We start from the raw sequence: 15,721 nt of genomic DNA on the forward strand, positions 1-15,721 counted from the left end.
ACCTACCATTTAAGAGTTAGTTGTCTTGCTTGTGGCTCGTTAGGAGGAGATGCCTCCAGCCCAGAACTTCAAGGCCACACGCAGAGCCCCTGCTTACCCCTTCCCTAAGTGAGCAGCTCCCCACCCACTCCCGGCCTTTCAGCTTTCCAGCTCAACAAGGGCAAACCATTGCTCTGGGCTTTTCAGAGGGGGGTACCCGTGTGGGGAGCAGGTGAGCTGCACCCTCCCCTCCAGGTGGAGGGCTGCTCGGCAGCCGCCAGGCGTTCCTCCCCAGCCAGCCCCTGCTCTGAGCAAGCCCACAGGCTGGGGTTCAGCCCAGGCACTGGCCTGTGGCCAGCAGGGTTTGGGTCTGAGGTATCTCACACCGACACCGCAGCAGAGAACAGCGCTTACCTTGTTTCTTGGGGTGCCAGGAGTCTGGGGTGCCCTCAGGACAGTCCCACCCCTCTGAGGTGCATCTGCTGATGTGCCCAGGAGTGGGGTCTCCAGGCAGAGGAGCCACCGCAGCGCAGAGCAGCAGCTCTGCACGGGGACTGAGACTGGCAGTAGCCATGGCCCAGAGCCAGGCCCCGTCTGCATTCAGCTCTGCTGCTGCTCGGTGTCACCACAAGCCAGTGCAGCAACTCCACAGCTGGCACCAGCCACTAAGCTCCTCTCTGGGCCCAAATAATTGGAAGATTGGGGTGCTGCGGCCAGGCAGCTTTCACAAACCTTGCTCAAGTATGTGCCACGTGGGGTAGAAACACAGAGAAATGCAGCGAGGAGGGGACAGCAAATGGTTCCCTCGCCCAGGAGGGATAAAGCTCCCTGCATTGAACCTGCACATCTGACCCAGGCCTGGCGGGGGGGACACGTTCCTCCCCTTCTGGGCAACAGGAGTGAGCCCTGCTCCTGGCCCTGCCCTGGACCACACGCATCTCATACTCACCAGAGAAACCACAGAGGGGAACAGCCATTGGGGAAACCAACCCCTCCAGCCACAGCCAGTGCTCCGTAGGGCTGCTCTGAACCACAGGTCCGTACGGCTGCTGGCGCAAGGGCTGAGCTGTTTCTCCTTGGTGCCCCCTGCTCCTTTCCACTTCACCCCTTTCCTCTAGGCTCCTTCACCTCTGCTCCCACTGAGTCCGTGGTCTCACTTGCCTCCGTCGCTGGTGGCTCCAGGCTTCTCTCTCTGCCTGGTCCCTGCGTATATCATCTGCCTCCTCTCCAGGCAGCTCCCTCCTTCCACAGCTCCTCTCCCTTCTGAAGAAGCTGCCTTAGCAACTGGCAGCAGGCCAGCAAGATCATGGGTTTTTTCCTCCCACCTCCCTTCTCCTCCAAATAACGAGATGGCCAGGGAGGGGGATGGAGCCGTAAAACCTCATGTGCTGTGGCCACGGGAGCCCGGTGTGTGGCAGTGGGCTGGGCACATTCCACCAGCTTCCACAACTCATCCTCTGGGACTGATGCTCCAGGTACACCAGGTGCTCCGGGGTCATGGGCAGGGAGGTTTCTTTCTAGTCTTCCATCCCTCTCCCTTTTCCAGCCAAAACACATCCCCAAAAGCTCACTGATTCCCCCTCCCAAGCACCTTCAGATCTAGAGCATCTGCCAGGGGAAGGCACATCACAGGGCACAGAAGGAACAGGTTTTAAATCGCCCATTTCTGTGAGGATTTCCTTCCATTCTTCTGGCCCTGCTTTACCCACCTCATGCTACCCTCCCTGGACTATTTCCTCTCCCGCTTCCTCTCCTTTTCCCCCTATTCACTGGGCTTCCTCCCCCTCCCCCTGTTCCTCCCCTTGCTTTCTCTCCCTTGCGCAGTTTGGCCTACCGCCTTCATTACTTGCTGCCTTTACGTCTCCCTTCCTGGTGTGAGCGGGGATGACATGGATTTTGTGCTTGTGCCAAGCTCTGCATTTATTAGAGCGGGAGGGGGGGAGAAAGCCACAAAACCCTGGAAGTTTGCTAGAAGACAATACTTGGGCAGTCTTGCTTTTCCTGCGCACCGCCTTACAGCTCACACAGGGATGGGATTTTATTTGGGCCGCTCCAGACAGAGTTTACTGCATCGCCCGCCATCCCTCAGCAGAGCTAACGCAGCCAGACCCTCCCTGCTGCCAGCTCCCGCCTGCTGCGGGGGGTCTGCACCCGGGTGGGAGGCACGGAGGGACGAAACTCCCTTCTCTCCACTCTCATGTCACCTACCACTGCCTTTTTCCTGCCTCAGGCCTGCCAGGGGTTAATATCCTTGCAGCCAGGGTGGGATCTTACTTCAATCAAAGGTTTCCTCCTAAATCCTTCCGCATTGTCACTCTGAGCGGTCTGCACCTCTTCCTCTGCCCTGTTTGGTGGGAAAGCTTGGTGAAGCAGGTCTGTCTAACACAACCTTAACTTAAGAGGAGGGGGAAGAAGCAGGAGCCCCCATTGGAAAAAGTCAGGAGGGGAATTTCAGCATTAGGGCCACAAATCCAGGAGCCTGGGGTACATGAACGGCGGGGGGGGGGGGGGGGGCTTCAAGTCCTGACTGTTTTAGCAGATGCAGCAGCATTTTCAAGCGAGGCCAGGCTGCTGGCTCAGAACACACACACGAGGGGCTATCGATTTCAAGACAGCCATTTTTAAGCGCAGCCCTCTGTAGGGCTGGGAGCAAGTCAGGAAGAGGCCGGGAGGGCTGCCCACCACAGCAAGGTCTTGCCTGTAACGGTGGCGTCAGCTGATGCCTGGCCTGCAGGAATCCGCACGGGTTCCGTGTCAGCTTTCGCACCCCTCCTGCCTCCACCAAACTTTACGAAGCTGCTTCTGCTACTCTGAATGGGACTGAGGGTTGCCCCCAGATAGAGAAGAAAGGTAAGTTAATGCTCTCATTTCAGGGCTGCGGAGCACCTTTTCCCACTTCAGAGAACGCCCATCCTGTAACTCCATTTTTAAAGCAGGAGACCACCCGGTGCAAGTGCATCAGGGCATCTTACTTCCCTGCAGGCTACAGGCATGGACCTCCATGAATCCAGCTTTAGGCTACACCAGGGTAGGAAGGTCCAGTGATCTGAGCTGCCAGACCTCAGCTTTCACTGGACAAAGGCAAGAGCGGGGTCTGGACCCAGACCCCCCAGGAGGAAACACATACAAATGGAAGCAGTAGTGATACCCAAAAACCACACAGGGGCTGGCCAGCACAGCCCAGAGATAATCCAGCTTCAGCAGCAAGACTTGATCCCAGCTATGGAGCTTTCATCCCAGGAAGGGCTTGGAGGTCAGGACAGGAGCAGCCCAACTCCAGGATCTCAAAAGCCTTCGGGGGTTACCTGTGGGTCCTAGTGGCCTCCACAAGCAGCAGCTGCTCTGTCTCCTGCCCTCTGATGCTGTCAAACAGGGAGAAAGCGAAGCCCAGGGTACACCATCAGCACAGAGCCAAGCTGGCTCTGCTCCAACAGCATCACGGTCACGGTTCCTCAGACCAGTTCCTCCTGCTGACGAACCTCGCGAGCACACTGACTCACAGCTGCCTTCTCCGGGGAGGGAGAACTGGATTTTGCTGCTCTGGGAGCCAGGTTGCTCCCACCTTGGAAAGGAAAAGGATTCAGGGAGGCAATAGGGTAGGGAAGCCAGGGAAGAGTTGAGCTTGCAGTTCGCTCTTTGACATCTCATATGCAGGCGACGGCTCTGGCAGGAGCAATGCTGGCAGCGAGGCCACCCCTATTTAGATGACCCCCACCACCACTCGGCAACAGCCTCAACTACAGAGAGCAGAAGCAGCTCTCAGCACAGTTCCAAACACCACCTCCATCCCTCCAGCACTACAGATTACTCCCCGAACACTGCGTGGCCTCACCAGTCTCACTGCTCATTAATACAAACCTAATTCTGGATGGTTACGTTTGTCCAATCTAAGTGAATAGCCCTAATGCAAAAAAAAAAAAAAAAAACAAACCCCAAACAAAACCCGAAAAGCCAACGAAAAAGAAACCAACCCCAAAGCCACATGCACAGCAACAAAAATTACCTAATTACCTCTGCCACTCAAACTGGGTTATTGAAAAGCTTCAACTTAAGGGGTCAGGGATCACCAGGACATCCAGAATTACTTGCAGAAAGGAGTATGATTATGATTTGTACGTTCCCGCTGCGTGATGGGGCAGCACCTGGTGCACGGCAGGGGCTCCCGGGACGGCAGCGGTACAGAACGACATCTAGCACACCTGTAAAAATTGCAAGCTGCTGACAGACGCTGCGGGAACAAAGTGAGGGCCAGAACGCGTCCAGTGAATCATCTGCTACGAATTGGTTCAACCAGTTTGAAGTCCCACACCCGAAAGCAAAGACAGCCCAGGACTGTGTAATCCCAGGCAAAGGAATGGGGGAGAAGGGGAGAGAAACGTGCCGGGCAGGAGGGACGGCTCTCCGATGGGGCCCTAGGGATGAGCTCGGAAAGGCGACAAGTCCCAGCTTGCTCCCTGCTGGCAGAAACTCTTATTCCTGCCTCCCCTCCCACGTCCTGTGCTCCTGCCACGACCTTCCTCCCGGCACGGCTGCTCCCTCCAGGCAGGAGTTGGCACCCGGAGATCAAATGGGAGCCTAGAAAACAGGTCCCCGCAGGGAGCGGAGGCACAGGGGATGAAGTGAGTGAGACTGGGGAAGGAGAAGGGCTCTGAGGGCACAGGACTTGCTGAACTGAGGTGTCCTCAGAAGGGATGGGAGAAAAACTGACCATTCCGCAGTCCACAAGCTGCTCTGGGGGGAAGCAAATCTGCTTGGCTCCGACTAACTTCATTTCACACCTCGACCTGAGCCAGGGTCAGTGCTCTCCAAAGGAGAGGATTAAATTCCTGGCCTTGCTCAGCAGGTTCAGAGCGTGCACGGTAGCTCCAGCCTGCCCAGCACCCAAGCCCCGGCAAACCCAGCTTTACGTGCTATGGCTGGGCGCTGAAACGCACCCTGGCTGGTGGGTAAGTTCTCGGTGGGACAGGGGCATGAAGGAAAAACTGCAACCTCAGGAGCACTTAACACACACCAAGCCTGTTTTCTTGTGCCGCTCTAAATAACGGCCTTCAACTGAGAGTCATCAAGGTTTAAGCTTAAGATTTAAGATGAACAGCAGCAGGAACAAACCGATTCAGTGCAACTCTTCTCTCCAGCAGACTTGCAATCTGTACCAGGCAAGCAGGACCAACAATTTCTGGTTAAGGTGTCTGTTCTGCAGGAATTAATTTAAACTTTTTTCCATCAGCTTCAGTAAAACAGGCAATTGGGCCCTGCTGTTCCAGAATGCCCTGTGCCACCTGCAGGTAACCCTTTATAGAAGGAAAAAGCACCCTGCCAAAAAGGGTTAAAACAACCTGTTTCAAATAAATAGCTTCATGTAATATATAATCTATCACCCAGAGTAACCATGGGAAAAGCACATTTTAAATGTGGTTTTTGACTGTGGCTCACCCTGAAATGAGGGACTTTATCTTTGCTTGGTGATTGCACTCATCTTTTTGAAGCACAGCTATCCCTGAAGCCGAGCTCAGCTCCACTGCTTTAAAACAGCTCCTAACGCAACATCTTCTCCCAACACAGCCAAGTCTCCAAAAAGGTTAACGTGCACCTTCCTCCTAAAACAGGTCCTGCAACTGTGCCTCGGCCAGTGAAGTTAATACCTGCCACGCAACGGGAATAAAGTTAGAAACAGATTTTGTAAAGCACTGCCTCCTTGTTAACCCAAGGGAGAAAGCCCAGGCTCTTACCGATGGTTTACTATCTCATGCAACCCTGAGAAGCATAATAATTTACCGATGTATAAATGGAGGGCTTAGCGGCAGCTGCACTACATAAACAGTCACTGGGGTGCTCTGAAGTTTCTATCGGTATATGGTATATAAAGCTGGGTGAATAACTGATTTTTCGGTTCGCTGGCAATCCTGAAAAAAAGTTTTAAAAAAAAAATTCATTTGAGGTCGACTGAAACAAATGTTTCACTTTGACTGTTCAGCCCTTTACAAAAGTTAGCTCCAAAGATCATTCAAAATGAAAAGCTGCTTCAAAGAGAAAAAATCTCCAAGCCTTTCATTTGGAAAATGCTGAAACAAAATAGTTTTGTTTTTTTTTTTTTTTTCTTTTCTCTCCAGCAAAAAATGTTTGGCAAATCAAAACAACTCAAGATGTTTTCATTTCGCCAAAATTTACTCTTTTTTGCTCAAGATTTTACCCAGCTCCAGCACAACCAATTTACACCTATAATAACTTAAACAGAGACATTAGTAATCCCGATGAAATACAGGCTTTAAAAAAAACCAAAGTCTCAGCCACTGCACAAATGTCCCGAAACCGAAACCCAGAAGAAGAAAGTAAGCTAAAACCCACTAAGCTTTTCTTGGCTCGGCAGGAGAATCTTATTAAGTCTCTGAATCGTATAGCCACAGATTTGGGACATTGTAAAAATTAAATTAGTCTTAGTTCTTATTAGCAAGGCAAGAAAGGAACCAGGAGATTATGAGACAGCAATTGCTATTGTGAGCCAATTTTTCAGCATGTTTCTGCTTTTCTCCTGTAAACCAACAATTATAGGGCATGCTCGCTCCTCTCATAAAAGCCGTGTTATTTTTAATCTCGGCATGTAGGTTTCTCTGACTTTCCACTCAGGCTAATGCAATTCAAGGATTTAACACCACGCCACAGTAAGATTCTCATTTCATTTCCTGATTTGTTTCATTTTTCTGCTTTGTGCTCTGCAGTTGCACCCACCTATGCAGAAGGCACATGGAAAGACCCAGGGCAGCGAGGAGTTAAATCCTTGGGATCCAGAAAAGGCATCCATCAGAAATCGGGATGGCCTCACCCCTGTCTTGTTTTGCCTTTTGCTGGGAGTTTAACACAGACTGCTTGATGGCTCTGATGGGGCTACAGCCTGGCCCGCAGGGACCAGAATGGGGTCCTTCATGTGGGGCCAAAGAAATAGATGGGATTTATCCATGTTTTCATTGGGAATACGATCACTTCAGGGAAGAAGTGGGAGTGAGGCGGCGCATTTCTCCAGTTGCTGTATTTTTAAGTTAAGCTGGGCTTTAGAACAGCCTGCCTTCGTAATTCACAGCTTCCAGCCATCCCACAACGCTCCTCAGCGGAAACGGTAGAAAGCAAAGAGCAGATATTCCAAATGTCACACCCGAGCCTGGTTTTAAAACAGTAGAAAACAAAATAGAAGTGGCTTTCCTATTTCATAAACACACAAGGACAGGCAGCAACAGTTTGCTGGAACTGCTTTAACAGCTCAGAACCGAAAGCACCTTTGAACCCAGAGAAATCCTTGGGGGGGGGCGGGAAACCAAAACAACAAAACAGAACCTGGACCATCTCAAATCACAACTACACTATGAAACTGTAGCCTTCCAAGGACAAACTCCAAAGCAATATGTAATGAACCAGTACCTCCATTTGTCATGGGTTTGTTTTAGTACCGGAGTCCCTACGTAACACTGCAGGCAGGTTTGATTTATTATTATTATTATTATGGTTTTTTTAAATATCACCTTTAATCCCCGAATGGCTGGCTATCAGCACTACAGGGGCTAGAGGAGAGCTGCTGGGTACCTCTGGTCCACGAGGCGATGGTGTCTCCCACAGGTGAGATGCGAAGGGCTGTCCTGCTCATCCATCCTCAGCCCTCCTGGGAAATGGCACTTAAACCAGGGAGAACCCCAGCCATCTCCAACCCTGCTTCGAATGAAAGGAGCTGGAAATCCCTCCAAGGGGGATGCTTCTTTTAGCCCTGAGGGCTCAGAGGGGAAGCCTAGGGAGCTCTTGCACCAGATAGCTCCCGCTATCACTTCTTCAGCCGAAGACAATAGGATCTCATCCCTTCCCCCCTCCAGTTTACAGCATCCCACAAAACATCCAGGTTTTACAGGATGGCTTCTAGCCTGAGTTAAACGTGAGAATAAGAAAGCTTGGTTCTGTGCAGAAGGGTATGGAGAGCCGGGGTGCCTGCACACCAGGACCTCTGTGGTCTTTGGCTCATGTCCCAGAAAGAGAGACAAGCTGTGGGGCGCTCCCAGCCCCTCCAGACAGGTTTGCACTTACTCCTGGTTTCACACCTCCTATCCTAAAGCTGCTGCTGTGTGCTGTGCCAGAGGAACAAAAGACATCCCCCTGCTCCAAATCTCCCCTCACTGCCTTTTGGAAGCTGAGTTTTCCCCTCGTCCGAGGTGTCCAAGCCCAGGGCAAGTACCCGCAGACTTCAAGGATCGATCAGAGCCTGGAGACTCACCTATTTCTCAGAGGACTGCAGCCCTTCAGAAAACCAGCTGCTGAACACCGCCAAGGGAAACCTACAGCAGATGTGATGCAGTGACACTGGTTTTCCTTTCAGCAGAGGACAAAGGGCTGAGGTTCTCCAAGCACCCCAAACACCATTTCCACATAGAGGATGAGCATCTTCCATGCGCTGCAAAAGCCTGAGTAGTGCGCTCGTGAGATGCTGGACTCTGGCACTGACCTAAACAGCATCCAGCACCTCAAAGAATAACCCCAATTTCACCAAATGTCACATAGATATCTATCTCTATGTATCTATCATTGTATGTGTGCATAACCACATATAAGTATATATAATTGTTATATAAAATCAGCTCCTAACAGCAAACTCTAGGCAGGGAAAATGGTCTGGCCAGCATAAACTATACAAACAAAAGCAAGTGAAAAAACCTTATTTAGACACTTAAGTTGAAGTGTTTTGCTAGAGAAGCCAGTCTTGAATTTATCGGCCTCCTCTTTCACCAACTCCGAAGAGCAGGAAACAATCACACTGACTGTAGCATCTCTCTTGACCTTGGCATTTAAGTCAACTCTCCTTGCAGAGAAAGGACACCTGTAATCTGTGAGCTGCACTTCTGTAGCTACAACAGTAACTGCAGAAGAGCCTTCTCTTCCCCCTCTCTAGTTAATAAGAATTTCCCAGGTGTGGGCTTGCTTTGTGGGAGAAGAGCAAGGCCTACCTCTGGTCTTGTTTTCCTCTTTTCCAGTGGCAGCTCTATTTTTTGGGAACCTACAGCAGCAGTAGGGTCTGCAGTGCTCTGTCAGGCAGGAGAGCAAAGCACACCACATTGAAAGTAGAGCATGAACTCCCTTGTGATCCTGCCAGCGTTCCCTCGTCCGCCTCTACCTGTTTGGGTTGCCGAGAAGAAACCGGAGCCTATTATCAGGCCTGCTTCTTTGTCAGGTATTTCTTTGATGTAAATACAACCAAGATCAAATGTGCTGATGGCAGCAAACAGCCAAGGAGTAACAAACATGCAAACTGCACAGTAACCTGCAGAGATTAGAGCAACCCAGGCTGTAGACAAATTGGGAAGATTAAACACAAATGAGCTAAGAAGTCTTGGGAGAAGTACCCAGGGAGACAAAAATAAGCAACGCAGACAGAAAAAAAAAGAATGAGGCAGACCAAAGATTGAACAGACCCTACTAGTACATAAATCAAAGTCTTGCTCCGCCTCCCAGCGCTTCAGCCATACCCTAATGCTTCTGCTCCGAGGGAGTCAGCGCTAGGCTCGCTACAGGGAAGCAGGATGAGAGAAACCTTTAGAGCATCTTTGCTGTATTCTGCCTGTCACACCACTGTCACTGCAGAACCAACAGCTCTTACAGAGGGAAAAAACAGGCTTCCCTCCCCTCTTTTTTTTTTTTAATTTTTGTCCTTTTTCTTTCTTTTTTAAAAACTTCTGGACAGCTGCTGACAGGAGCTCCTTGCAATGAGAACATCCCTGCTAATCTCGGTGCCTGCACAGTCCACCACCTGCACTTACAACCCTGCAAATCCAAGGAAAGCCTACCTGGAACTAATGGCACTACTGATATTCATCTTCAAGCAGCGTAACTTTCCCAAGCACAGAGGGCCAGGAGGCTTGCAAGGCCAGAAAAGTCACATGCATGTGTGTAACATGACGCAATCCCATGGCTGTACAGCTTCTGCTCCTGCTTTACATTGGGGACGCATGTGTTAAGGTATAGTCTGGAGCTCCTCGCACGTCTCATGCTGTTCGAACACATTGCAAATACGTCCCTGCCTGGAGCATAACAGCATCTCGAAAGGTTTCTTCAAAATTTGGAGAGTAGGGATATTCTTCTGAAGGTGGAACTGTTTAATTTGGGGCAGCCAGTAGCACAGCCCTGCATTGCTTCATTTTTCACCTGTTGCCAGCAGTGATCATCACCCTGCATGCTCTCAGATTTGAGGACCATTACTGATTTAGGGACCACTTAGCAGTATGCCAGGTGGTTGGAGAAAACAACAGAGCACCTGAGAAAGAAGTACTTTTTCCACTAACCAACCCTTCTGCAGCTAAATGGGATCTGCTGCCTTACTAGGGGCATATTTATCTTTCAAATCCCAGAGCTGTAGACAGCACTTGCTGTTAGAGCTCTAAGTTCATTTTTTGAGGGATACAGAAACACTGGGAAAACTGTAAAATTCCTCCTGTAAACACACTAAAATCCCCCTTGCCAATGCATCCCACGGCCCTTTCCACTGTCACTTGTAAACCAGGGCAGCGACATTGTGTTCACACTTGCAAAACCAGAATGAATTTTCAACCCTGCTGATCAGAAGCAGCAGAGTAAGAGCAAGATGTCAGCGAGGCAGATTTCTGCACGCAAGGCCTATTATTTGCTAATAAGATTTCAGTTGCAACTTCCCTCCCCCCATCCCCGAGATCAAAACACACTCCAGAGATCAGAATGCTCAGAAACAGGTTGATAGCAAGTCCTGAACTATCTCCCCTGACACTGTAGTGCCATTAGGCTGGTGTGGCCAGTGCTAATGGTGCTAGTGAGGGTCTAAGTCTAAGTGTGCATCAGTCCAACTCTGACTATTTTTATCCTGGGGGTTCAGTAAACTTTCCTGCATGTTTAAATGACACAATGCAACCCCACGTGCAACACACCAGCTTAGCAGAGCAACAATCCACATGCAGTTTACAGAAAAACCCTGCAAGGGGATCAGCACACATTTTGGAAGGCAAAGGCAAATGCCATCTTTCTCACCAGGACTGAGGTAAGGTCTGCAATTCCTGCAGAAATCACTTGGAGCTTCAGGTATTCACTGACCCTTATCCATATGTGCAGAACCCCTGGCTTCCATGCAGCACTGCCCATGCAGGCCAAGGGGAACCACAGTACTAAGAGCACCTGAGGGGCTGACCCCATCCATCTCCTTTTCTGAAAACCTGCTCTACTCTGAGGCTTAACCCAAGCAGGGCTCAATGGGAAAGTCCAGATCTCCTTCCTACATCCACTCCCCATCTCAGGGGAAGGTGGCTTTCAAGAAGAAAAGGGAATTCAAGCACACACATTGCAACCTTTCAGTAGTTTCCCGAGACAGGCTAACCTCCAAAGTGCCAGCATGGTCTTCCAGCGCACTGCATGAATGAAACACTGGGAATAGGAGCCCGTGCCAGCTGCAATGGTCCCACAAGCTGGAAAGGACCAAACTCCCTACCTCTTTGGTCCTGGGCTGGGGAGAATTGGCTCAGGCCGCCTTCTGAATGAAAGGGCAGCTTTCCTAATGACTGAGCTCACACTGCCAGCCTGCTAAGGAGCTGCATTGATTTGAAACCTAAAGAACAGCTGTTTGTTCCTCCCTTTCCACCCTGTGTCTTCCTCCCTGGCCAAAGCAGGAGGAAAGTTGCCAGAACAGACTTCATCTAGGTGGACAAAGATAGAGAGAAAGGGAGAGGACACCCCCTCAAAATGGCAAAGGAAGGAAAATTGTACCCTTAAGAGCACAAAGCAGCCATACAACTGCTCATTTTGCCATTGTCAGAGAGAGGCAGCTCCGTCCAAGAGAAAGTGGAGTAACCTGCAATAGTCCTAACAGCTGCAAAACACCCGTCGCCAGCTGCATGTTGGTTCTTAACTCTCTTCAGCATTAACTAAGTGACAAAAGGCTTTGGTGCTCCTAATGAAAACACAGCCCCTGCACTCAGTAAAATAACACAGCCATGAAAAAAACCACCTTTTTGGTAGTAGAATTCATGTGCAAACAGGTTTCTGGTCCAAGTTGCTGAGATTGGGACAAAACATTTGATGAGATTTGGGGCGGGGGGGGGGGGGGGGAAGGAAAGGGAGGGTTTGAAGGTGCATGTGGGGGACACTCCATGTCTGCTTTCTATTTGTTTCCAAAATAGCCATGCTTTTGAATTTGTGCTAAGGCTCCCTGTAGTTTAACAGCCAAAACGTGATCAGAAAAGGCCTTCTAGACACTGAGCCAGCCTCTGCATTTTTGAAAGAGCCTGCTAGATACTTTCCACTCTGCTCTGAACTCCTGTGGAAGCTGCTCCCAGATTCTTCTCCAAGGCTGCTGTGAGGAGCTGAAGGGCCTTAGGAAGAGATCCAGCAAAACTTGTTGCCTTGTCTTCTGCATACTCCTTGGACTGGTGAGCATAAAGGAGTAAGAAAATAAGCAGTCCAGCTACTCATGGAGCGTCTGCACACAGCTGCCAGCATTCACGTGTTCTTTCCAGGCAGTCTCCTCAAGCCCTTCTTTTCCACAACTGAAAAAGATCTGAAAAAAACCAGCTCCAACGACAGCAAAACACCTACAATTCAGTCAGTATCACAGCTCTGCAGACCTGAGCAACAACCTGAGGGGACACTAGAACAGACGCTAGCCAGAGCCAGTTCTGCCATGACCACACATGTCTTCTGCACATCCCCACCGTACATCAACCTGCTCCTCTGACCATATAGCTGTCCACTGACTTTGGAAAAGCACACTGGGATGAAGTTGTGTGGCAGGAGCAGCAGGCTTGCCCTCCATTTCCCTGTGTCACTGTGGCCAAGACTTGTTGCTCTCCCAAGCAACAGGGCAAATCCTGACTAGCATGTTCTTTTGGATATTTGTATGAACAGGCTGCAGTTAACAATTAGAAATATCACCGGAACTAGCACTGGAGAAGCCAATTTGTCTGTTTCTTTTATTATTACGGTTAGACTCTGTTACAGGTAAATTTCCCAGAGAGGCACAAGGTGCTGAAACAATGCCACCAGAAGTGGTTGGGGCGAGATAGGAGGGCTTGTTCTCCCCAAAATACAACATACAAGTCCAAAATACTTACCCCTCTGCAGAGTCAGGCCAGCTCTGATACAGAGCAGCTCATTAGGACAGAGCTGAACACCACGGTGGTCTTTAGGGTTTGTACCACAGCAAGGTTTGCAGTGCTCTCTGTATGATGGCACAGGGCCACAAATACCTGAGGTATGCTGGACAACTCCTTTTCCTATGAGGCACGCTCCTGAGCAGCTGGAGGCCAGTCAACAGATTAAGGTCCAATCCAAAGAACTCGCTTTTCTCCCCTTGTGTAACGCCTTCCGAAGACCAGCTCAGGCAAGACGACACTTCCTGCCATTCATAAGATTAAGGCCATCTTGAAAACCACACCTGGCTTCAGTAAGCTGCCCTCACTGCAGTTCTTCACTGTCTGAGGGAAACAAACACCGAGTGTTTTATCGCTTAAAGATTTAAAAACAATTGAGACACATTTCATTGGCAAAGCAGAGACAAAGGCACAGAGAAGGCTGCTGAGCTGAGCTGAAACTGCCCCTCTGCTCCCCCTCCCTCCCCATTTAATAACTTCATTGCTTTAAATACAGGCAGCTAGGCTCACACAATGACAACAATCCTGGTAGGAAACCTACTTGTATTCTGAAGGGATTTGCTTGCCAGACCTGATGTCAACCATGCAAATGCTTGCAGCGTGGGACTGGGCACGCATGTGTATTAATACACCCCCGATGGTCCAGCCCTAACGAGTAAGGATCAGTCACAACAGCCGAACTGCCAGCACTCGCGCAGGTGTAGCAGGTCAGCAGCAAATGCCACCTTGGTCTCACAAACTGTGAGGGCACAGGTGGATGACCAGCAGAGTACCTTAGGGCATATAGCCTGAGAGGGTCAGCTTCATTTTGATGCCTCAGTTCAGTTTATTGAACACATGCACACATGGGTACATATTCTAAACATATAAAACTATGCCAAAATGATCCTTAAGCACACAGAAAACCATGCTAAAAGTGATCACTAAGTCTGCTTAGGCAAATATTAAAAAAACCAGAATCTACACCACCTTAATTTGACTCTCCTTTGGATTAGCCTTTAGTTACAGAGTCTCATTATTTTGTTTTCCACAGGATCACAGTCTCTTTTAGTTCCATGAGAGGTATTTTTTTGTCCCGTCACATTCTACAAGTAGTCCCAAGCCTTATTAAAGGCGCACAATCCAATTCCTATATGGAGTATAGTATTAGGAACCTCTGCGGGCATGTGCCCTAATGCTGGGCGAGTACTGTCCTGACAACAATCAGTGGATCTGCAGAGGAAGATTCAGAGCCCCTAAACTGGGAATGTACTTCTCTTTGGTGACTATATACTGAACACAGATGTCAGACAGCGAGCATTCCCCTATGCCTTTGCGATGTGTGTGACACCTATACCAGATGAGTCCTTCTCAGATGTCACTGACAAACTACAAAGAGGACATTTCAAACAGAGCTGATATTTGCAACTCTGCTGTAACACAGGGATAACAACGTATATTACAAATTTAAGAACAGGTTGACAAGATGAAAACAAGAGCTTCAGCATTTTCGGGTGCTTAGCAGATGCACCTGATCCCTGGTGTCGCAGAGCCCCGACTGTATATCAAACAAGCAAAGCTTCTAACTGCTTAAGCTACATCCCAGAGCAATTAGCATTTCTGCACATCCCAATCAGGCAACTCATGCTGGGTACCAAATGACAGAAATGCACAAGTGACCTCCTGCAAAAAAGCTGGCATGGTCAGCTGCTTCAAGCCAGGAGAGCACTGCACTCCGCTGTGCATTCGCCGTAATTTCCACATAAGGCCATCCTTTAGCTCTATGAAGCAAGGGGCCCTGCAGAGAAGAGTTACGCTGCACTACGCTGATTCAGAGAATAAATCTGCACAGGGCATGAGGCAAGGATGGGGTGAAGACAGGATGATATGTAAGTAACGACTGTCACACTGCAGATGCGTGACAGGACTGAAGCTGCAGTTCCAAATCACAGCAGCAGAGCTTAGCTTTTGAGGATTTGATTTTTATACCTACAGTCTGGATTTATAACGTACCTCCTTATTTAAAAATAATTTTTAAAATAGGTCTCCTAACATCTGGACTTGTATCAATGCTAAAACATGCACCAGCAGCTGCATTTAAACCCTCACGTCTGCAGTCCGGCTCTCTACCAAAAATAATTGATAGAAGTAGTGGGCTGTTGTGATGCATGCAACTTACACTCGCCCAGTGGGTTTGACACATTTTCTCTGCAGTATAGTAACACAGAGACTTGGGCCTCTGAGGCTCAGTTCCAGATTTTGGAGAAACACAGCCACTGGGCACAGTGTGTGCACCTGTAATCCATCCCAGGCTCCTCTCCTCTCCAAATGCCCCTGCTCCTCATGCTTGTATCCCACTTTCTCCACCACCTGCTCTTCCTATAGCTATCCCAGCTGCCTACACTCCAAGTCCTGCTTCACCTTCTTATTTCCCCTACTCAGAACTTCTCCTGAGCTCTTGCTTTGTATTTTCTTGCAGTTCCTCCTCACCCTGTTTTTAGCCCTCTGAATTTGAAAACGTTGTTTCTCCCCATCTCCTTTCATGCTCCAGGTTTACCTAAGGGAGCAGACCAGGGGGCTTGCTGCCTTTAGTGGCTCTGCTCTTCAGCACAGAGGCCAGATTATGAAAA

Source organism: Egretta garzetta, unplaced genomic scaffold (assembly GCF_000687185.1).
Source record: "Egretta garzetta isolate BGI_Z169 unplaced genomic scaffold, ASM68718v1 scaffold360, whole genome shotgun sequence".
Classification (NCBI taxonomy): Eukaryota; Metazoa; Chordata; class Aves; order Pelecaniformes; family Ardeidae; genus Egretta; species Egretta garzetta.